The sequence below is a fragment of the Sturnira hondurensis genome, unplaced genomic scaffold (assembly GCF_014824575.4).
Source record: "Sturnira hondurensis isolate 20B ecotype Veracruz unplaced genomic scaffold, ASM1482457v3 Scaffold0013299, whole genome shotgun sequence".
Taxonomy (NCBI): Eukaryota; Metazoa; Chordata; class Mammalia; order Chiroptera; family Phyllostomidae; genus Sturnira; species Sturnira hondurensis.
Genome location: NW_028085930.1, coordinates 3,327,682 through 3,351,034, shown reverse-complemented (window position 1 = coordinate 3,351,034; position 23,353 = coordinate 3,327,682). Strand labels below are relative to the sequence as shown.

General features: G+C 38.3%; 1 protein-coding gene across 2 annotated transcripts in view; it reads left to right on the top strand.

Moving 5' to 3' along the window:
* The first annotated feature begins 11,447 nt into the window (after positions 1 to 11,447).
* SLC35G2 (solute carrier family 35 member G2) overlaps positions 11,448 to 23,353 on the top strand; it is a 41,125-nt gene continuing 29,219 nt past the window's right edge. Inside the window, exon 1 of one of the 2 annotated variants that reach the window (XM_037061222.1) lies at positions 11,448 to 11,630. The gene's annotated coding sequence lies outside the window, so the exon portion shown is untranslated. Of the gene's footprint in view, positions 11,652 to 23,353 lie in introns of both variants that reach the window. The other variant, XM_037061223.1, reaches the window with a different exon arrangement.

Sequence of the window (23,353 nt, the reverse complement as noted above, 5' to 3'; positions counted from 1 at the left end):
AGCTTGTACATGTATACCTTTGATCAATTTTGAGTTTATTTTTGTATAGTATAAATATATGGTCCAAAGTTAGGGTCCAACTTTATTCTTTTGCATGTGAATATACAGTTCTTCCAACATCATTTGTTGAAAAGACCATCTCTTCTCCATTGCATGGTTCTGGCACCCTTGTCAAAAATCATTTGACCATGTATATAAGGGTTTATTTATGGGTTCTATTCTATTCTATTCTATTCTATTCTCTATATATCTGCCTTTATGCTACTACCACACTATTTTTGTTACTGTAGCTTTGCAGTGAGTTTTGAAATCAGGAAGTATGAAACATCCAACTTTGTTCTTAATTTTCAAGATGGTTTTGTTTATTTGGGGTCCCCTAATGATCTGTATGAATTTTAGAATGGATTTTTCTTTTGGCCGTGTTCCCTTTAATAATTCTAATCTAAAATCCAACTACATGGCTGAGGAAATATCTTGGACCCTTTGCGATTCTATATGAATTTTAGGATGGATACTTCTAGTTGAAAAAAATCACTAGGATTTTGATAGGGATTGCACTGAATCTATAAATTGCTTTGGGTAGTATTGACATTTTAATAACATGAACATGGATTAGAATAACATTCTAATCCATTAACATGGGATGTCTGTCTACTTATTTATGTCTTCTTTAATTTCTTTCAGCAATGCTTTCTAGTTTTCAGTGCACATAGCATTTACCTCCTTGGTTAATTCTTCATAATTTTATTCTTTTAATGCTGTCATGTGGAACTCTTTCTTTAATTTGGGGAGGGTTGTTTATTACGAATGTATAGAAACACAGCTGACTTCTGTGTATTGATTGTGGATTGTGTATCTTGTTACTATGCTGAATTCATTTATTCATTGTAACACAGTTTGTGTGAGTGTGTGTGTAATCTTCATGGTTTTCACTGATAACCTATGTTGTATGTGAACAGAGTTCATTTTACTTTTTCACTCACAATTTGGATGCCTTTTATTTCTTTTTCTTGCCTAAAACTGCTCTGGCTAGAATTTCTAATACTATTTTGAAGCCCTGGCTGGTGTAGCTCAGTGGATTGAGCACAGGCCTGTGAACCAAAGGATCGCGGTTCGATTCCGTCAGGGCACAGGCCTGGGTTGCAGGCCAGTTCCCTGAAGGCCAACTCCCAGCAGGAGATGCACGAAAGGCAACCATACATTAATGTTTCTCTCCCTCTCTCCTTCCCCTCTAAAGATAAATAAATAAATCTTTAAAAAAAAAAGAATTTCTAATACTATTTTGAATAGAAGTGGCAAAAGCAGGCATCCTCATTTTCTTCCTGAAATTACAGGGAAAGCTCTCTATCATTCACCATTAAGTATAATGTCAACTGTGGATTTTTCACATGTGTCTTTTATTATACTCAGGTAGTTTCCTTCTACTCCTAATTTCTTGATTTTTTTCTTTTACTACAAAAGACTTGGATTTTATCAAATACTCTTGCTGCATCTATTAAGATGATAATTTGTTTTATTTCCCTTCATTCTCCTAATGTGTTATTTAACATTGATCAATTTTCATTTATTGACTCTACTTGGTGTATAATACTTTTAATTGCTGCTAGATTCAGTTTGCTAGTATTTTGTTGATTTTTGCATCAATGTTTATAAGGGATATTGATCTTATTCTTGTAGTGTCTTCATCTGGGTTAGGTATCAGAGCAATGCTAGCTTCATAGAATGAGCTATCTCCTCAATTCTTTGCAAGAATTTGAGGAGAATTGGTATTTGTTCTTTAATATTTAGTAGAATTCACCAGCAAATAGAATAGATTTTTCTATTTCTGCAAAAACATCATTAGGGTTTTGATAGGGATCACACTGAATCTATAGGTCACTTTGGGTTGTATTGGCATCTTTTTTTAAAAAGATTTTGTATTTATTTATTTTTAGAGAGGAAAGGAAGGAGAGAGGGAGAGAAACATCAATGTATAGTTGCCTCTTGAGCATCCCATGCTGGGAACTGGCCTGCAACCCAGGCATGTGCCCTGACTGGGAATCAAACAGCGATTCTCTGGTTTGCAGGCCCACATTCAATCCACTGAGTTACACCAGCCAGGGCGTATTGGAATCTTAATAATTTGAAGTCTTATACTCCATAAACATGGTATGCCTTTCCATTAATTTATGTCTTTAAATTCTTACAGCCATGTTTTGTAGTTTTCAGCATATGTCTTCTATTTCCTTGGTTAAATTTATTTCTTAGTATTTTATTTTCTTGATGATATTGTAAACATAATTGCTTTTTAAATTTCCTTTTATTTTAACTTTGTTTATTTTTAGAGAGAGGGGAAAGGAGGGAGAAAGAGAAGGAGAGAAACATCAATGTGTGGTTGCTTCTCATGTGCCCCAAAATGGGGACCTGGTCTGCAACCCAGGCATGTGTCCTGACTGGGAATTGAACCAGGAACTCTTTGGTTCATGGACCGGCACTCAATCCACTGCATCACAGTAGCCAGAGCTAATTTCATTTTAAATTGTTCATTGTTAGTATATAGAAATACAGCTGATTTTTTAGTGCTGGTTTTGTATCCTTTAATTTTGTTGGATTCATTTATTAGTTCTAGTAGAGTTTTTTTGTGGAATATTTAGGTTTTTTGGTTTTTGTTTGCTTTTACATATAAACTCATGCCACCGATAAACAAAAATCCTTTTCCTTCTTTCTTTCCAATTTGAATGCCATTTATTTCTTTTTCTTGCCTAATTGCTCTGGTTAGAACCTGTAGTTCTATATTGGGTAAAAGTGGTGAGAATAGGCATCTTTGTCTTATTCCTGAGGAAAACCTTTCATTATCTCATCATTAACTATAATATTAACTCTGAGTTACAAGGGGACCCCCCCCAAAAAACAGAATTATCTTCTGGAGGGAGGCCTCTTATAGTATAGGCTTCCCCTGTTAGGTGAGTGTTCTAGGAACCGATCTATATCAGTGTACCAGATGGCGTTGTTGCGAGAGGCTGAGTTCAGCTTCAGTGAATTTTTTAAAAGACTCCAACGTGTTTGCCCATTTCATGGTGGGTGATCTATGAGCATACCTACCCACACTACACTGAGTGTTCAGCAATTTTGGACAAAAAGTGACATGACCCCTGTGCCCCCATCCTAACTGTTCACCCAATCTCAACTTTTTGCTTTATTTCCTTGGATGAAAAAGTCCAGAAAGGAAAACATTTTGCCAATTTGGAAAAGGTAAAACAAAAATGGGAGAAGCACTAAAAGGCATCAAAACTGATGAGTACAAAAACTGTTTTGAGCAGCGAAAGAAACATCTTGATAGGTATATTGCATCAAATGGGAAGTACTTTGAAAGTGACTAAGACTTAAATATGTAAGAATTAAATATGTAAGTAATTAATTAATATTAATTTTTAATAAATAAATTCTGTATTTTGGCTCCCCCCGTGTGTTCACACCACCATTATTATGTTGAGAAAGTTTCTTTCTATTCTTTTTTTTAGTTATATTTTTTAAATCACAAATGCATGTGTTTTTAGCAATCAGAAAATTTCACACACAAATCAAGATTCCTACTCCTTCTTTAAAAAAATTAGGAGATCTTTTTTTTTAATAGGAGATCTTTTAAAAGTATATTTTATTGCTGTGTGAAATATCTGAGATTTTCCTGCCTATATTCTCCTCTAAGACTTTAATGGTGTCACAGCTTATATTTAAATCTTTTATCCACCTTGAATTTATTTTTGTGTATGGTGTAAGTTGGTGCTCAAGTTTCTTTTTTTTTTTTTGCATGTAGCTGTCCAGTTCTCCCAACACCATTTGTTGAAGAGGATATTTTTACTCCATTTTATGTTACAAAGGGGTTTGTTGAATATTAATTGACCATAGAGACTTGGGTTTATTTCTTGGCTCTCTGTTCTGTTCCATTGGTCCATGTGCCTGTTTTTATGCCAGTACCAGGCTGTCGTGATTACAGTGGCCTTTTAATACAGTTTGGTATCAGGTATTGTGATCCCTCCTACTTTGTTCTTCTTTCTCAAAATTGCAGCAACTATTCAGGGGCATTTATGGTTCCATACAAATTTTTGAAGTGTTTGTTCTATGTCTGTGAAATATGCCATTGGTACTTTAATAGGTATTGCACCTCAATGTTCATAGCAGCACAATTTACAATAGCCAAGTGCTGGAAGCAACCTAGGTGCCCATCAGTAAATGAGTGGATCAAAAAACAATGGTACATTTACACAATGGAATTCTATGCAGCAGAAAGAAAGAAGGAGCTCCTACCCTTTGTGACAGCATGGATGTAAAGAGAAAGCATTATGCTAAGCAAAAAAAGCCAGGCAGTGAAAGACAAATACCATATGATCTCACCTTTAACAGGAACCTAAAGAACAAAACAAACAAACAAGCAAAGCATAACCAAAGAGACTGAAATAGAGAATAGGCTAACAGTGACCAGAGGGGACAGGAGAGGGAGTTTCATGAGAATTTCAAGGGAAAAGGGGAAGAATTTACAGGAACAAGTATAAAGGACACATGGACAAAAACTAGGGGGGTTGGAAATGGGAGGGAGGTGGGGAGGGCTGGGTGGGTGGGCTGGGACGGGAGTAAAAGATAAAAAACTGTACTTGAACAACAATTTTTTTTAAAGTATATCTAATTGATTATGCTATCACATTTGTCCCAATTGTTTTCTCCTCTTTATCCCCTCCACCCTGCATCACCCCACCCTCTAGCACTGCCCCCACCCCCAACCTTAGTTCATGTCCATGGGTTTTACCAATAAGTTCTTTGGCTTCTTTATTTTATATACTATTCTTAACCTCCCCCTATCTATTTTATTATGCCTTCCAATTATGCTTCTTATTCCCTGTACCTTTTTCCCCAATATTCTCCGTCCCCCTCCCCACTGAGAACCCTCCATGTGATCTTCATTTCTGTGATACTATTCCTGTTCTAGTTGTTTGCTTAGTTTCTGTTATTGTTTTTAGATTCAGTTGTTGATAGTTGAGAGTTTGTTGTCATTTTACACTTCATATTTTGAATGTTTTTCTTTTTTTAATATAAGTCCCTTTAACATTTCACATAATAAGGGCTTGGTGATGATGAACTCCTTGAATTTGATCTTATCTGAGAAGCACTTTATCTGCCCTTCCATTCTAAGTGATAGCTTTGCTGGATATAGTAATCCTGGGTATAAGTCCTTGCCTTTCATGACTTGGAATATTTCTTTCCAGCCCCTTATTGCCTGCAAGGTTTCTTTTGAGAAATCAGCTGATAGTGTTATGGGAACTCCTTTGTAGGTAACTGTCTCCTTTTCTCTTGCTGCTTTTAAGATTCTCTCCTTATCTTTAATATTGGGTAACTTAATTATGGTGTACTTTGGTGTGTTCTTTCTTAGGTTTAATTTCTTTGGGACTCTTTGAGCTTACTGGAAATCTATTTCCTTCACCAGATTGGAGGAGTTTTCCTTCATTATTTGTTTAAATAAGTTTTCAATTTTTTGCTCTTCCTCTTCTCCTCTGCCACCCCTATGGGTACAAATGTTGGAACATTTAAAGTTGTCCCAGAGGTTCCTAAGACTCTCCTCATTTTTTTGAATTCTTGTTTTTTTCATTCTGCTCTGGTTGAATGTTTATTTCTTTGTTCTCGTTGAAATTGTTGCCTTGAGTCCTTCCTTTCACTGTTGGTTCCTGTATATTTTCCTTTATTTCACTTTGCAAAACCTTCGTTTCTTCCTTCATTTTGCAACTGAACTCAATCATTTCTGTGAGCATCCTGATTACCAGTGTTTTTGAACTCTGCATTTGATAGGTTTTCTGTCTCCTTGTTGTTTAGTTCTTTTTCCTGTAGTTTTGATCTGTTCTTTCATTTGGGCCATATTTCTTTGTCTTGGACTGCCTGTTACACTCTAAGGGGTGGAGACTTAGGTGTTCGCCAGGGTGGGGCAACTCTCTTTCTGTGTTGTGGCACAGTGAGGGAGGGGTCAGAGAGGGAACAATGTTGCTCAGTCCACTCTTGCCTCATTTTCTGTCACTTCCCTTGCTTCCCACAAGCAGATGGTGCCCTGTCAGGTGCTAATTCCCACATGAGTGAGGTTTTGTACATTCTAGGATCCCATGGACCTCTCCAAAGGACTCTCCTGTGAGACTGGGAGTGACTCCCACTTTTGCAATCTCCACAGAATTTTACAGCCAGTAGTTTTGAGTCTTTAGTTTCCTGGTCAGCCAGCACCCCCAGCCTTGTCTGTGGTCTGCTGCCCTGCCTCATGTCCTCTCCAGCCAGCTGCCCATCTCCACCACTCCTACTAGTCTGGATGAATATTTCTTTAACTCCTTGGTTGTTGGAGTTCCATACAGTTTGATTTTTCTGGCAGTTTTCATTGTTTTTGTTTTTAAATTGGTTGTTGTCCTTGTTTTGGTTGTGCAAGGAAGCAAAGCTTTTCTATCTGTGCCTCCATCTTGGCCAGAAGTCAAAGAAAATAATAGATCTTTCAGCACTGGATTCACATTTTTTATAGTCTCTGAAGCTGAACTAGCAGCTATTCTCTTTACATTGCATGCTGTTTAGACATAATCTCCATCTACACTTTTTTCACTCATTTTACATATCTAAAGGGATTTACTCTTTGGCCCCTGGAATCATAATAGTAAACATTAATTTAGTGCTTACTTGGTGAATGGCACTGTCCTAAGTACTCTACTTGTATTAATTAATTTAATCTCTCATAACTGTCCTATATAGTAGGTTATTGTAGGTTATTACTACCTACTTTCCTGATAATGAATCTCAAGCACAGAGCTAATAAGTGGTAAAGTGAGCTAATATGATTAGTAAATTGTAATTCAGAAAGAATTGATTGGAGGAGAACAAATAGTTATGCTTATTGTTGGTGGCTTTTATGCACAATTTGAAGACAAAGGCAAGTGCTTGAACTTTGTGATAACAAATTGCCTTATTTATTTCAGGATTTGTGGTTGGTGCTGGGTATCTGAGATTGATAAAAGTCTGAATGCTCCTGAAAGGGGGTATTACTGTGTGCCTCCCTGTGTAGGTGTACAAACCAGTGACTAGTTGTTTAGCCCAGAGCACTACAAATACGAAGGGATAATAACCTTCGTGTCTGATTGCGAGAGTGAAGCCGCAGTGGTACAGATGGGGAAACAACTATTTCCACAATGGTAACCAGGAACTTTAGTAACTTCTTTGGGCTTTAGGAGATCTAAATTGTTTGCTGGGATGACAAAAGGTGCCTCTACTCAAATAAACACTGTGTGTGTATGGAAACTCATAACAAAATATATATTTAAATTTTTTCTATAGGAACAGCAAAATATTTCACTTTATTTTTTAGGTTGAAAAAATTCAGCTTCCTTGCTGGTCATGTCAACATGATATCGTCATCAAAAGAAACACTAGTCCAGTATTTAAAAAAATTGAAAAGCAATATAAATCTTTTTAAAAAATTCTCATTCTAGGATATGTTTTTATTGATTTTAGAGAGAAAAGAAGGTAGAGAGAGAGAGAAAGAAAGAGACATCAATGTGAGAGAGAAACATCAATCAGTTGTCTCCCACATTCACCCACACTGGGGATTGAATATGAACCTAGGTATGTGCCCTGACCAGGAATTGAAACCACAACCTTTTTTGGTGGACGGAATTGGTGTGCACACCAGCCCACAGTGTCCGCGGTGTTATGGATGAGACGAGATAAATTCACATGGACTACTGAGACCTGTAGAGGAAAAGGGATGGCATGGCTACTCTCTCAAGGGGAGAGTGCCTTGGAGTGGCCTGACCCTGACCCTTGCCTTGACAAGCTTTTGTTGGCTTGCTAATAATATACAACATAGCATACAACAAAGAAGGTTTTCATTCATTATACTTAATAGCATACAACAGAGAAGGTTTTCATTCATTATACTTAGGTTTGCTTTAGGTAGTTTCTTTTTACAGATAGCAATGGAAGGGATGTTACTGACTACTTTTTACAGATTAACAAGGAAAAAATGTTGCAAATGCAAGGGAACGATAAGAATAACAGGTCTGGTTACAATTCAGTCCTTGGGAGAATTAGCACAGACTTCAGGAAGTTACTTTAAAGATATGCAGTAAGCATTTTCTGCCTGAACTCAGGGTGAGTGAGTTTTAGCAAGAGCAAGTCACAAAGCAGCCTAGGTACAATGCAGGCCTGATTTCCCACAGGAGAACTTTTTTTTTTAATAAGATTTTATTTATTTATCTTGAGAGAGGAAGGGAAGGAGAGAAGGAGAGAAATATAAATGTATGGTTGCTTCTGGTGTGTCCCCTGTGGGAACTGGCCTGCAACCCAGGCATGTGCCCTGACTGGGAATCGAACCGCAACCATCTGTTTCCCAGGCCTGCGCTCAATCCACTGAGCTATACCAGCCAGGGCTTAGAGAACTTTTTTGAGGGTGTGGTCCTATGTGTAGACTCACTCCCCACTGGTTTTCCACATGGGTGCTGAGTTACATTTCCACGCCTTGGGAAGCAGTTCCCAACATGAGATGATGTTCCAACCAACTGAACCACCCCACCAGGGCAAAAGCAATATAATCTTAACTGAAGTTTCTTTGAGATGTACCTGTAATGAACATGACCTTTTCTATCACCTACCCATCACTATATGGATTCTCCTGATTAAAAAACCCCCAAAACCCTTGATTTTCTTTTGGAGAATGACCCACCCTCCATTATTTGGCCCTCAGACTAAAGTATATGGTTGGGTATAAGATACAGAATTTGCTAATGAGACATAATCCCAAGGTTTTATTGAACTACTTGGAATTAAGTGCTCTGTTTCAACTGGAATGGTTAATTATAAGGATAATATAAATTGAACACTGGGGAGAGATGGGGAAATGGAAAGAAATCATTACATGAGAATAAACTCTTCAAACTCAACAAAGAGGAAGGAGTGACCATGTCCTAATGACATTGTGCCCTGGATCCAGCCATACCTGAAAACATCTATCCTTGGATTTTTCAGTTGAGTCACTTTGAGTTTGGGGTACTTGGCAAGAAAAACTCCTCAATATTATAGCACAAAGGAAGAATTCCATTTATTACATGTAACAAAACATCTGACAATCCTTTACTCTGTTTTTTAGTGTCTCTCAGTGTCATTCAGAATGGTATCTGTGCTAAAGCCCTAGTCTTACTCTCTCACATCTCCCAGAAACCTTCTCTTCTATGCTCAGATTACTCTACAACTTTGTTTTTCTTGCTCCCATCTTCAAAGCTTTTCTGGCTCTTTTCTTTACATTCCTCCAAGAGAAACATAAAATCTATCTGAGCCTTGGTGATCAGTCTAGCCTCCTGAGGTTCCTTTAGCTTCAGTACCTCTACTCCTTATCTAGATCAACACAATTAAGGCCCAGGCTGTCCTCTCAACTGCAGAGGATCTTTCTTCGTCCAAAGTTGAAAAGCTAAAGAACACATGTAAATTTTCTGTTCTGGTTTCATTTGTATTCAGTACAAATAGTGTGTTTGCTTGAACATTAATTGTGTTTGCATACAGCTACTATAGAGTTCCCTTTGGGTAATTTTTGCCAAGATAGTGCCCCGGCGTTTTGTTTTGTGTTTTTTGGAGAGGGTAGGGCAAGAATTAAACAAGTTAAACCGGTTTGAGTGTTTATACAAGTCAAAGAAATGGTCAAGTCCTAGATTCAAACCAATTAGTTATGAGTGCTACGGACAATTTAACTCTATTGCTTTTTATTTCCTTCCTCTTTGGGAACATTCTTTGAGTTTTCTACAGAAATGGCTGGAAACTCATCGACAATTGTCTCACTCAGCAACCCCTTCATAAATACATTTAGACACTGTGCCTGGGACTTTGTTAAACATCCTAAGAATATTGACTCATTCAAAAGCAGCCCAGCTACAGTTGGAAGAGTACCAGCACTTGTTCCATAAAGATCTAGATTGTCTTTTCATATCAAGAGTCACCCAATGTTCTATTATGTGGGACTCAGTTGGCTCCCAGCCCTTTTGTGAACACATTGGTTACGAGTGGTCTGAATCCCCATTCTTGAGTCTACTCACTCTGTCTTTGGTGCCCCCAGTGTGGAGACCACCTAGCATAATGGCTGTCCAGGGAACTGTCATGATGACTCTAGCAAATATATCACCTTTTAAAAGCCCCATCTTTCTTTAACACATCTTTTTCCTATGAATCTTCCTAACCCCAATGAAGTAAGATTTATTGTAGTGTCCTGGAGTGGTAGGAAAAAGATGGCATGGCACATCCAGGGGATAGTTGAGGAGAAGTTAGTGAAGTGACAATTTAAGGTGGGGGCAGGCTCTGGCTGGTGTGGCTCAATAGATTGAGTGCTGGCCTGTGAACTAAAGAGTCACAGGTTTGATTCCCAGTCAGGGCATGAACCTGGATTGCCAGTCCGGTTCCCAGTTCTCAGGTATGTGAGAGGCAAACACACACTGATGTTTCTCTCCCTCTCTTTCTCCCGCCTTTTCCCTCTCTCTAAAAATAAAAATTAATAAAATATTTGAAAAAAATTAAAATGTATGGACAGAGTTGAAGAATACTTCTGGGAGTCATTATCAACTCAGGCTTGAAAGGGCAAGGGCAATAGAGCAAAGAGAGAGCTGTAACAGAGGGCCACAGGATTGGAGTAATGCCTTTCAAATAAAATATGTAGTTACCGCTAAGAGTGGCCCTCTTAGGGTGAAGGTGGATGTCCTGAATATTACCCTGATCTTTGATCTCGTGCAGGTGTTTACCATTGGCCAAACCGAGTGAAAGCCAGGGGACAGTTATGTAGTCTGTAAAGGTCAGCCCTGAGTCACAGACCAGGGTGGAGTGGATCTGGACGGGCAGAAAAAAAAACCAGCAGTCACATCCTATCTTTCCTCACTTGGTTCAGGCCTCACCCTTTCTTTCTTAGCTAAGGGCAATGGCCTTCCTGCCTGTCTTCTTGACCCATCTAGTCCGTTGCTTTGATGACCAGGTCTGTTTCCAAGAGACTGGAGTCCAGGACCCAGTTCTGCAGTGTCAAGACCCTTCCCTCAGAGACGTCATTGGTAAATTGCCAGATGGACTCCGGGTTGTCTGAAAGGCTCTGGACCACAATATACTGATGCTAGTCATTTTTAAATATCAAGGATTGACTTGGAACTTTTTAACGCAGACAGGTGGAAATGAACTGAGGCTGCACCCCTGCCTCCTTCCTGAAGACCAGGTCACCCCCATAATCCGCAATTGCTTCAAAGTTGTTCTGTCTGAAGACGTAGGGTAAAGCGCTTTGGACCATCCCACCTCCCGCCGGAGGGCGGGGCGGGGGGGCAGTTCCTCAGTCCAGGCACAAATCTTGGGCGCCGACCCCTCCCCACACCCCTCCCCCCTGGCGTCTTCCTCTTAGGCACCAGCCCGGGGATTGGGAGGTGGACTGCAGAGAGCGCAGGCGCAGTGCCCGCTCCCGTGGCGCCCCTCTCCCTGCCCCGCCTGGCGGCATCAGCTACCTTAGCCGCAGTTTTCCTGGCGTAGTGCATGGGGAACTCAGCAGGCTCGGAGGTTGGACTTAAGTGCGGGTCAGGAAGCAGTACAGGCCGGAGCACCAGGCGCGCCTTACTCGCTGCGATACGCAGGTAACCGGGCCCCGAGAGCCGGTAAGCAGCAGCGGACTGGGACCTTGACCCTGCCTGCCCGACAGCCCCACCCAGAAGGAGTAGGAGCGTGCTGCGAACCCCACACACCTGCTGTTAGCTTTGGCACCTATAGGGGAAGAGTCCTTTTTGGGTTGGGCCGGCCGGGGGCAAAGCGTGCCCACTTCACAACCCTTCGCTGGGGGCTCTGCTCGACGCCTGACAGGTTTCGGGGACCCTACTTCCCTGCGCTCCTATCTTGGAGAACCTGGGCACCGTGTTGGTTGAGTCAGCATCAGCAACGGCCCCTGCACCCCCATTTCCTGCCACCGTGGCTTGTACAATTCCTTCACCAGCCTCCATGATAAAGGCTAGGGGCTGTGGCTTTCCTCTTGCCCAGAAGCTCACCCAAACGAGGGTGAACCTCTATGGAGTAATGGGATTGATTTCAAATACAAACTTCTAAGAATCTTGGATGGTTTTAGAAATATGGCCAAGGAATAGTATTTTCCTTTAATCTCTTGTCTCATGTCTATGATTCTTGAACTCAGGTCCATGTGGGTTGAGGTTTTCATGGAGAATAAGCGGTCTGTAGAAATCTTTCTCCAGCAAAACGCAAGGGCAAGGAGTAGTGGAGGAAGAGCAAGGCTATGGCCGAGTGTGGCGGCTGGAGGTACAGGGCAAGTTCACTCAGCCTCCGCCAGGCCCCGGGAGAACACACGGACCCTCCCTGACCCACCTCAGGGCGCTATAGAATTTCTACGCCACGTGCCCGGGTTTGGTCTGTTTTGAGAGGTGTGGATCGAACGGTTGCGCTGGCAGTTCTAGGAGCGGGAAGGAGACTCCGCTTTGGGGCGAGTGGGGGCGCTGCTCCGGTCTGCATCTCTGTCCTAGCTTTTGCCGGGCTTGCGGAGGAGCCGGACAGAGTCCACTTCTGATTGACGACTGAGAGCCCCGAGGTAGTGACGCACTAGGAGGAGAGGGCAGGGGCGCCCGGGGAGAGGGCTGTCTCTGCTGGCTATTCCGCCGGAAGGGACTGTGGTTGAGGTTGCCGGTGTCCGTGGTGCTGAAGTACCTTAGTAGTCTTAGTCCGTTTACTTCCCGGGGCCATGGCCTGCCTCTCGGTTCGCCTCTGCACCTTTGCCAGATAATAGCCCATCTCCAAGGCAGAGTGGAGCCGACCTGACACTGCAAACCTTTCCAGATGGGTTGATGCTGGTTTCCTGGATATAGCATAAAGGCAAATGTGAGTCGCCCTACGGGTGATACGCAGATAAATAAAGCATATGCCTAATAGGTTGGATTACCTATATGCAAGTACACACAGTAAGTGTAAACATGAATCTCACATATGCATATGTAGGATACACATATGTACATATGCACACAACACACACATAAGTACTCCGATCTATTTTCAATGCCATCACATGCTACAAGTCACACATTTTTCCAGAGCTTTTTAGTAACTCATTGTTATTTTTTGACACCTCTAGTGTTTCTGAACTCTGCAAAGCCATTAATTTTCGTAATTATTCTAAAATCACAGAGCCTGTGGATTAAAGTGTTTCGTATTTTGGTGAGCAATAAGTATTTATCCATACAGTATTTTCATTCCAAAACAAAGATAATCTAGCCCTGCCTGGTATGGCTCAGTGGATTGAATGCTAGCCTGTGAACCAGAGGGACGCTGGTTTGATTCCCGGTCAGGGCACATGTCTGGGTTTCAGGTCAGGTCCCTAGTAGGGGGAGCGTAAGAGGCAACCACACATAGATGTTTCCAACTTTTTCTCCTTCCCTTCCCCTCTCTCTAAAAATAAATAAATAAAATCTTTTGAAAAAACTGTTAAAAAACAAAGGTAGACTGGAAGGATGTGAAATTGACATGTATACAACAAAGATATTCCTAAAGGAAGTTTAAACAAAAAGACTTAGTGAAAATTTTAATATAGAACAATACCCAATATAGAACATGTATCATAATGCGGGCAATTTCAAATATAGTAGTGTTGTATGGTTTGTGAGCTCCTTGAATATTACAAAGGTATCTTTGAAAACATTGATACCTATGGTTTTTCTTTCACAAAATATATATTCATTGTAAGAAATTTAGGTGCTAGAGAAGTGCATAAATCCAGAAAAAAACATTTTAAAGAAATTTTCTTTTAGATGATGAACACACACACATTTTAATTAGACCAGTTTTTTTGTTGCTTGCATTTTCACTATGTAATTTATACTTAATGCCTTTCAAACCAATATGTATAAAGGTAGGTCATCATTATTAAGGGTTCAATAGTATTGCATTATATGGATAGAACATAATTTGATTAAACACCCTCATAATAGTGAACATGTATGTATTTACACTTTTGCTATTATAGATGATTCTGCAAACAACATCTTTGAACAGCCATTGGTGTACTAGCTTGATTATATTCTTAGAACAAATTGGTAGAAATAAAATTCATGGTTCAGCAGGAGGTACATTCTGTTTTTTTTTCATTCTTATTTATTTATTTATCTTCAGAGGGGAAGGGAAGGAGAGAGGAAGAGAAACATCAATGTATGGTTGCCTCTCGTGCATTCCCTGCTGGGAATTGGCCTGCAACCTAGGCATGTGCCCTGACTGGAAATCAAACTGAAATCCTCTGGTTTACAGGCCCATGCTCAATCCACTGAGCTACACCCACCAGAGGACATTCTATTTTTTGAAGTATTTTGTTCATTTATTTGTTCAATTATTTTCTGTCTTCTCTCTTGTCTGTTTTATTCTCTACTATGTTCTCGGCATTTACAACAGTGCCAGATATATGCATATGCAAGAGATATTTATTGGAAGAACACTATTTCCAGATTGTGCTACAGAAAAAGTGTTCCAATATATACCACTCTAAACATGGAATTAGAATATCTGTATCCTTCACACTACCACCAAAATTAGGTTGTTAAGGTTTTTATCAATATTTTAAAAGTATTTTTCAATTGGATAGGCAGAAAACATCTTTTTATATATTTATTGGTCATACTTTTTTCTTGTTTTGTGAGCTCATATCTTTATTCTTCTATTGATGTGCTTATATTTTTTTCTTATTTGTAAGAGCCTTTTGTATGCAAAGGACTCTGTTACATATGTCACAATTTTTCTTGATATTTTACTTTTAAATTTTGCTTATGATATTTTATACTGCATAGAAAATTTCATTTTTCTGTAGTCAATTATATTTTCTTTAACATTAGTTTTTCACTTCTCTATAATAAAATATGATCTATCATATATTTTATCTTATGAAAAAAGATTTATTTTTAAACTCTAGGTTTATACCCCTACTTCACTTCTTAAATGCATTTTATTACTTGATGTAAAATTCTATTAAAGATTGCTTTGTAAGAAGTAATTATTTATTTTCAACCCACATGTACATAGACTTTTCTTTTTTTTTTAAATTATTTTATTTATTTATTTTTAGAAAGAGGGGAAGGGAAGGAGAAAGAGTAGGTGAGAAACATCAATGTATGGTTACCTCTCATGTGTCCCCTACTGGGGACCTGGCCTGCAACCCAGGCATGTGCCCTGACTGGGAATCGAACATGCGACCCTTTGCTTCACAGGCCCGTGCTCAATCCACTGAGCTACACCAGCCAGGGTTAGACTTTTCTTCTATGAGAAATAAAATGTTTGAACCTGTTAATGTGATATATTTAATTTCTAAATACTTCATGAAAGTGTGTTTACTTAATGCTGTTTAGTCTGTAGTATGTTTAAGTTAATATGCACTCTTTTTTAAAAGGAGCTATTCTTTAGAGTATTTTTTGTAGATGAAAGAAAGTATAACAAAGTCTACTTTTTAGCCAAGTTAAGGAATTTGTATCACTGAAAGTAATGATAATGTGCACACATAAGGTTGGTCAAATGCCTTAAAAACAAAAGAAATCGCTGGGTTTTTTGACATCCATTACAAATCAAAATAACTTTTTCCAAAAAAACAAATAGTTTTTAGAGCATTGATGAAGTATTCTGTAGTATTTTCTTCCTGGGATTTAAAAATATTTTAGAACAGCCAAGTGGAATAATTTTATTGTATTTAAAGAATAAAATTTTAAATATAGCTAATTATAAAAATGGAAACAACACCAAAGTAGGAAATAAAACCCTTCTTAGTATGCCACTCTCCACAAGTCACCACAAATATTAATTTGGAATAATTACTTTCAGATTATTAAACGTATTTCATTGAATGTAAGATGTTATCAATTATAAGATGCATTTTGACTAAGAAATGTGAAAATGTGCATCTGAAATTTGACATATTACAATAGAATCATATCTATTTTTCTATGTTTTCATATAAAATATTGATATCTTCCCATCTGATACATGTAAGTACTGAATTAGGCAATATCAAATTTGAATATATTTCTATTATTTAAATCTTGTAGATAATAGAAGCAATGCTGGCCCTGACCTGTGTGGCTCAGTTGGTTGGGAGTCTCTCTGCAAAGTGAATGGTCACAGACACAGGCCTGAGATGTGAGTTTGGTAGGTCAGGAGAGGCAACCAACCAACTGATGTTTCTTTCTCACATCAATGTTTCTCTTTCTCTCTTTTCCCCTCCTTTCTCCTCTCTAAAAATACATAAAATCTTTAAAAACTCAATACTGTAATGAACATTAAAATATACCTCTATGTAATGGTGTTATTTAATTAGAATAAATTCATAAATGAAATCAATGGGTTAGGGAGAAGCACACTTTACATTTTAGTACACATTGCCCTCCAAAAGTCTTGTAACAATTTGCTCTGCAACCAATAATGCATGTTGTTCTAGATTCTTCACTAACTCACGGTAGAGATAATCAGCCTTTTCCTTTTTCCTCACCTAAGAGGCGAAACAGATATCTCACTCTTTTAATTGTTTCTGTGACTTTTAAATAAATTATTTATTTTTCCATATATCTATTAGTTATTGGTATTTCTTATTTTGTGTATTAATTCTTGGTTATTATCTAATTTTCTTGAATTTTTAAGAGCCCATTTTGGATAAAAGTTGTTAAACCTTTGTTGTGTTTAGTTTGTGATTTAAAATTTTTTGTGGTTTCTTTTTTTGCACAGAAAAAAACTGTGCAAATTAAATTTTCAAGGAGTCAAATCTCACTTTTTTCTTTGTGATGTTTGAACTTTGTGCTATCTTAGGATACCACCCCAATCCCTACCCTAAGATTATAAAAATATTCTGTAATGAGTTAAAGAACACAGTTAAACTTACTAAAGACTAGAACCTAGAATCTTATTGTAGATAGTCACCAATTCTGTTTCTAAATAGTATCTGACCTTAGCTGGTACTGCTCAGTGGATTGAGCACGGGCTGTGAACCAAAGGGTCACCAGTTTGATTCCCAGTCAGGGCACATGCCTGGGTTTTGGGCCTGGTCTTCAGTGGGGGCCAAGGGAGAAAAACACTGATGTTTCTCTTCCTCTCTTTCTCCCTCCCTTCCCCTCTCTCGAAAAATAATAAATAAGATAAAAAATAAGTAAATAAATACATTTTAAAAACAGAAGATTTAAAAAATTAAAAAAAATAAACAGGATCTAATAGACTTTGTTTGTATTGGTAGACCTGCTAATTAGCTCCAGTTAAGGAGTAGATAGTTGCAAATAAAAGAGCTCAAACTGAGGAGAGGCAATGATCACACTAGCTGACTTATTTAATTAATATGGCTAGCAACTCTGTTTTAGCTATTCAAAGTGGGAGTTAATACATTTAGTCACATGAGATAATAGTATTTGGGGAGACTTGCATGAAGATTGACAGACTAATTAGTCATTTTTTTATGCTTTATATAATTTAGAGTCTTCAAAGACATAGACTTAATGAAGTTAAGAGAATGTGTATAGATGTAAAGCCTAATCCAATAATTAAATATAAGTTTGGAGTTTATAAAGTTAATTTTTATAATATTTTATTTATTTATTTTGTAGTTTCCACAATATTTTCATTTAAATTGATAGTTGAATTTCCCTGGTACCTTATAACTTGGATAGCATGGCTGTCCACACTTGAGATCTAGCTGATCTCAGCAGTTGTTGGTCCATCTAACAACCTGACCCTTTGTGATTATTATAATAAGGTTTAAACCTTCCCCGGTTATTAGGTGTTTGAGAAGTTTTTGCCTTTTGGTGACCCTAGTAAGCAATATACTCTTCTAGTTTGGGATTGGAATTTGTTGGTGATAAAAAAGTGATTCATTGATCATCTTCTAACCAGGCCCACTTTTTTTCTGAGCAATGTTAAATATTTCACTGGTGATGAGAGTCATGTTTCATCTTCCTTGCTGAGGCCACTTTGGCCCGTGGATAGCATTTTTAAACACCATGATAAGTCACAGTTCCAGGACATTATGGGATACCACTCTATCCTGTTCTTATTTCATGCTTGTCCTGCATTATTTGATTATAAAGTCAGACAAAGTACCCTTCTCCATCACACACATACATATTTTTTCCTGCCATTCTGCTCATAGCAATAGATTCTTCAAGTAACCAAATTGTTAACATTAACAGTCACTATCTGCTGGCCAGTGGCTTGGGTACAGGAAGGAGAATGATAATCACACTAGTACCTGGCTCTCCTTTCTCACATTTCATCTATCTGCCTTCTATTTTGGACACAGAAAATACCCTTATACTTGGTAGGAAATGTCAGAGATGAGCTAAGCTCAGTGAGCTTTTTGTCCTCTGTGGACAAAAACTTTATTTTGCCTTATAAATGTTAGTATACATATATAATGTTAAAAATTTGGCACTTACATAGCATTATACCATGAAGCTATTTATTTTCTCTGGTTTCTTTTATAGTCATTGCTATAGTAAAATTATATGTCATCAATGGGCTTATAAAATGCTTTGTGTGGATTTAACACCATTTCATAGTGATAATTATATATGAAAATCCATACATCTTTCACCTTCATTGAAGTTTATTATCATTCCCTGACTTATCAAAATCATTTGGTGTTTACTCCTTTCCTTTTACTAAAGTCCCAAAGTATCAACAACTTCACTGAACTCTTGACTTTTATTTTAAGAATTCAATAAAAGAAAGTAAAAATGTGAGGCAATCTAATTTTCCATTTATTTTGCCCCTGTCTCTGTGTAACTCTGGCTGAGCCATTGTTCTACGTGGGGGTGAGGTTCCCAAAGATGAATAAGACTGCTGAGAGTGGTAATGAACTAAAGCCAGACACTCACATTACCTCTTGGATTCTCTTAATTCAGAGTTAGGAGATAGAAGATAAGAGTTAGGTTGCAGAATTGTGGCAACCAGAGCTCTGCACCACAGAATTAGAGGTCTCCCATTTATAGAGTGGCTTTCTCCAGAGCAGGCCAGCTATGCAACAGGAGCCATTCATTCTCCCAGCATTTGTTGAGTCTGGCACTGTCCTAGGACCTGGGAATACCAAGTAGATAAGGACACGATCTCTGTTCTTGGAACAGTAACACTTTATCAGGGGTTAATGTTACATATACAACTCACAGTGATACTATATGTCAAATACTATAATAGAGCCTGAAGAAAATGTATGAACCCAGAGGAGGAACAGATTGTTCAGTGAGAGGCTTCTCAAGTAGCTCATCAGGAAAATTGTGGGGAATGAGTGGGCATTTGCTAAGTATTGTTTTGTTTGGTAGTAAGGAGTTATGGGCTCAAATTGGGCTGAAAGATGACAGCCTGGATTTGAAGCCTGGCTGCAATAGTAAGCACCTTTGTAAGCTTCACTTATTATTATTATTATTATTATTATGTTAATTTCTACCTTGTTGTGGTTGTTGTGGGATTACGTAACATAATGTATGTAAAGAACTTGTTACCGTATACGTCTGTTACATAATAGTCCAGGTTTTTTGTTTGTTGGGTTTTTTTGCCTCTCTGTAAAATTGCATGTAAATCATCCTGGACAAATGATTATAGATTCTATTGTCAGAGCTCTCCAGGGTAAAAAGACTATATAAGCTTTTTGTGTCTTCTGAATCCGTGTGATAATCCTAATCTGGAAATTTCTCTTTTAATGTCTCTTAAATTCCAATCTGCCACTTTTTACAAATTATCATGCTATCCCCATTCAAGCTGGTTCTTGTGTTCTTTGACTATACATGTAAAATTTATGGAGTAATTTCTGCTGTAAGATGTTTTAGGCTCATCTTGGACTTTTCTTACCCCTACCATTTCAGTTGTTTCAAAACCCATTTCTCCAACCAGCCCTGATTCCTTTTAGTAGAAAATGGAAGACCTAGGTTCTAGGCGTGGTCATTGCTACTAGGGTGTCATTGCCTTTAGGCCACTGTGGCAGGCATAACCAGGAAACTGACAAACATATGTACACATCTCTATTTCTATATTTATTCATCTATTTATATTACAGTCCATGAGGTTACTATCTCCAATGGTAGTACTACAGGGTTCATTCGTCGTCACCCTTTTTCTATTTGTAACTTCCTTCTCTAATGGTGAGCAATCTGGCTCCCATTATCCTCAATATATTTAATTAACTATTTGCTGATTTCCCTTTGTATAACCGATATCCTGAACTCCTGATCTACTTCCTTGGCCTAGACTCCTCCTCATACCCAGTGCTCTGGATTCACCAGACTCCTCACAGCCTGAAGTTACACAGCTAGAAGTGATGGAGCAGGAAAAAAATTCAAAGCTGATAATTACTTGACAGAGAGCCCTTTATTGGTTCTTCAAACCCAAGGACATATATTTATGAAACTGCTCCTGTGAACATGCTCAAGGAAAAGAAGTCCTTGGGCTAATGAGATGAAGATTTAATCAGCAAGAATAGCAGCCCTCAGGGATGTGCTTTCTATGGGAAACTTGGAAAATGAAGGGCGGAGGCAGCCAAATGGTGCCACCTGCCAAGAATGTTTCTACAAAATTTGCGTGGTTCAGCAATCAACCAGCGCCCAGTGCCACAAATATACTATGTCCTACTATGTTTTGTTACTGTATGAAGAACATAATCTACTAAGGCAGAAATATATCATTGTGCTCTATTTCTAAAGAGGGACATATTGCTTTTATTAGAAGCTTCTTAAATTGAAATTCTAGGAGATGGATGATAGTGTCTGTTGATTTAGTGCTGACTTCATTTCCTGGTCCAGATCAGAAATCTGTTCATGTTTCAGAAAACAGTGTGAGATCCATCTGTTCAGGTCAGATTTTTCCACATTAATACAAAGATTTATGGAGTGGTAACCTATGTAAGAAAAACCAATGGTAATTACATTATATTCCTTTGCTGCCACTTGGAATCCACATTATTTTTTTGTTGGTCATGAAAATATAGTAGTACATGCACACATGCACGATGAATCGATTCTTTCAAACACTATGTATGATAAAGGCATCCTCCTTAGTTTATGTAGTATTTCACTTCTGTTTTGGTTTGGATTCGAGATACCATCAATTAAAATTCTCTCTGTAACATGGTCTGTTTATCCACAGTTTTCCTTCCAACAGAAGGCACAGAAACACAACTACACTTGGCTTCCTGGGTGACTATTCTGATCTGACTGAAATATAGAGTAATATTGTTATCCTCTCGTGAATATAGCTTGGTGTCCCCCCCATCATATTTTAAAGTAAATACGTGGTTATATAGAAAAAAATTTTAAGTAAAAGGAAGAAAGTACTGGATAATTGGAATTTCACCATCCACAGGTATAGATACACATTGTTTTATATAAATAGAATCATACCATGAATAACTCCTTTATATATCTTTTTACTTAGCAATGTGACATGAACATTTTTATGTCAATACATATACAATACATTATCTTTTTGGGTGACTGCATGATATTGGATTGATGTTTTCATTTAATCAGCCCCTCCTCATTAAAGGTCAATTATTATTTCCGACTTTTCAGTGTATAAAGCTGTGATGAATATCCTGCATGCCATCTTTATGTACTTTACTAGTGACCTCCTTAAGATATATTTCTGGAAATGACATTGCTGGGTCAAAAAATTCACAACTTTTAATACATGTTGCTAAGAAAATTAACTCTTGATGAAATGGATGATACTGTGTTTGTCCTTCATATGCAATGTCCCTACCAGTGATGGACCTTTATACAGCCTCTTCAACTTTCAGTAGTATTGTGCACCTATGCATATTTATTAAAGGAGAGAAGTGAGTTTAATAAATCTAGGTGTGCCGCTTAACCAACCAGGCTTTGTCAGTTTCATTCAAAATTTGACTTATGGTTTGGCCTGAAACGAGATGGCATCTGGTCACCATTTTTAAATTGCTTTATCTTATTTGAGGTTAATGAAGTGTGGTATAAGGAGAGATGTGACTGAGTTGTAGTTTCATTGAGTGATGCATATAGTGTGAAGAATCAGTTATGATTACATGAAACCAAATTTTTAAAATTTTGCACTAATTCATTTGGCATTTCCCTAAGTCTTATCCTCAAGAGGGAGGGATTTCAGGCTTGGCTTCCTCATGGATAAACAGCAGCAAGAACAGAATAAATGTGAGCAGGTGGTATATGTAGTATTTGAGAGATTTGAGAGGAGACAGTCCATCCTGGGTATTCCATATTCCAAAATATGAGGAGGGGGAAAACCAAACTGGTACAAGTCCTGGGGTGTGGGGTCCCATGCTTCTTTAAACTTAGATGTGCTGTTTACTTCATCCTCTCCCATGAGAGTTAGGTAAAGAATAAGCAACTAATAAATACGACTTTAACAAGTATATCAGAACAGCCCCATAATCTGATTTATTTTTAATTAACATCTAACCTAATTGGTGATTTAACCTCTTAAATACAGGCAAAAAAGATTATGAAAATAGAAAAGCATCATTTTATTCCTGCCCGTCTTGTGCCCCTTCTAGCAATGACTCCTTGCTACTCTTAAACAGATTCACCTAGAACAGCTGAATTTAAAGATGCTATTCTTTGTACTTAACTGACTCTCCTTTTTTAAAAAAGACAGTAGAAATGTACGTGGTGGATGATGAGTACGTGTTCATTGAGAATGGCATATTTTATGCAAATTGATAAGCCCCTTGTTTCAGAGATTAGAAAGGCTCTTTCCTGGAAGGGGAAGAACTGATTATACATGGAGAAAGACTTGCATTCCAGTAAGTTCTTAGCTGCCAGCCGACATATTCATCACAGTGTGCCAGAATGGATTTTAAAACAGTACGACCGTTACTCAGCTCCAAATCAGGCATCATTACCTTCACACAAGCCAGATCAACCTTCTTGTTTGAAAACTGCCACATAGGCTCTTTATCAACATCAGTTAACCTTTTCCTTTCCTGGTATCACGGTTCATTACAGTCTACTAAAGTTATTAACAACCATTGAATATAAGGGAGCAAGTTTTGCCTACACAGTAGCTAACAGGCCCAGTGCTTTGGCAAGAGAGAATGTTTAGCCCAGCTCCAACCAGACTGATTTTCCACCTTCTGCTCTTTCTCAGTTCTTTCCTTTTTCTCAGTCGTTGCCCCTCCCAGAGCCAGCTGTTGATTCCTAGCAGTTACTGCACAGCTGACAACCCCTCACTTAGTTAAGGAAGGTATACTTCCTTAACTTTCTGCCCAAGATCTGTCAGCTGAATCTCCTGCTTAAACTTGGACTAAGCCACCTCTTTGGTGCATGCATCTCTCCTACTTCTCTTTCCTACCAATCCCGCCAAACCCCACACTCTC